The sequence below is a fragment of the Danio aesculapii genome, chromosome 13 (genome assembly GCF_903798145.1).
Source record: "Danio aesculapii chromosome 13, fDanAes4.1, whole genome shotgun sequence".
Taxonomy (NCBI): domain Eukaryota; kingdom Metazoa; phylum Chordata; class Actinopteri; order Cypriniformes; family Danionidae; genus Danio; species Danio aesculapii.
This window is the reverse complement of record NC_079447.1, coordinates 35,990,807-35,992,719: the sequence shown is the minus strand read 5'-3', so window position 1 is coordinate 35,992,719 and position 1,913 is coordinate 35,990,807.

The window sequence follows — 1,913 nt, the reverse complement described above, 5'->3', positions numbered from 1 at the left end:
ACAACATTGATTTGTTGTTCTACAATTTTATTAAGGTTAACATAAGGTTAATCATAATCAGGGTGTGAATTACAGGGGGGTTTGGGGGGAATTGACCCCCAAAATTAACACTTGATCCCACCTGAAGGAGGTCAAAACCACATTAATGGGAGGTCAATCCTTTAATACTGACAATTATTTCACTCCTTTATATTATCTAAAATAATATAAATATACATTTGACCACCTCTATAACTATTCAAACCATTGAAAATGCATAATCGCGCTAATTAGTCTATACGAGAAACAAGGCTGAAATTGACAGATCTAGAGCACTGATAAACCTTGTGTTCGCAAGACTTGTTTTCTTGTAAAATAGGTGTTTGTATAGATTTTGCCTAAAATAAAGTCAAATTAGACACATTGTAGTTCAACCTACAGTAACTTCTAAAAATAGCTAATCAGAGAATAATGTAGGTCAAAAAATATCCCTCAAAATGCTGAAAACTTAAGAAAGCTTTATTAATATACTAGACGAAACGAAAAACAAATACATAAATGACTGAAGCACGTATTACATGAACGAACCGAAACAGTTGACCCCCCTGAATGATGAATAATTTGCACACTGATTATAATAACTATTACTTTATAATCAGTATATATATATATATATATATATATATATATATATATATATATATATATATATTAGTCAGTCATGATTATACTATAATCATGACTGACTAATACTTGAAAATCATGTATAATGTGTTACGAACTTGTGCATTAAAAATTAAACGCATCATATAAAAGTAATAACAACACTTTTATAAATTTAGCTGTAACTCTCATTAAAATACAGTATGAGGTAAACAGAGTGGTAAATCATTATAAGTGTGAGCTTCATAGAAAGGGTTACCAAGATGTTTTCCAGTAACCCTGGTACATTTCCCTTACTATAGACAGCTTTGTCCTCAAATATAACTACACTCATACTCTAATTTTCTATGATAGGCCAACGTTCTCTGAATTTTAAACTTGGGTTCCACTAAATGTAGAATGCATTCCTGCTCATGTTTATGTGATTGTGTTGCTCTTTTCATCAATAATTTTTAAAGAAATAAAAGTGGTAAACACATTTTAATTGTGCATGTGCCCTGTGCACACAAGCAAATGTATACTTAATAGTTATTTACATTCCTAGAAGCTCCCTTTGCACAAATGTTGCATAGAAACCATGTAACACTTAACTGAAAATCATTTCTCAAATGTGCGTACGTGTGATTCAGAGAAAATAACATGCTAGACATACACGCACACACACAACATGCATTCTGTTCCTCTTCGAGATATAAATAGCAAATGATCTTTATATTGGTGCAGCTGAATGGTTACAGATAACCGCCTTTTAAACGCCTTCTAAATAATGTCATTAACATTTAAAAAGAGCACCGCTCAATGTCCAAATCCTAGCTGCATCATATGTGGTATTAATCATGCATGGAGTTAAAGTCTGCAGGACAGTGTTCTCCTGAGAGCAGGATTGGACATCACTGGTTTAGAGCCTGATGTGGCATAAGGCATTGTTCAAAGGCCGCTTTAAAAAAATAAATAAATAAAATAAAACATTTTAACATATTATTGAATACTTGATTCTGATTGGCTAATGTGTGTTCTCAGGTTTTGATCATATTACAGTTTCGTATCATAATTTTGAATGTTTTTAGTTGTTCACAGCCTACTTAAAAAAGTAATCCAAACAAAAGGCTATGGTTGAAATGTGTTAAAAACACTGTACAAAATATATATTACAGTTTTTTCCAACTTCTTACACGCAAAATATTTTCATGGTGCACGATTTCTGAAACCTCTCACTCACAATGCAAAACTACACTCCAAATCTCCAAAACAAAAAGCTGTTTCTCAGCCTT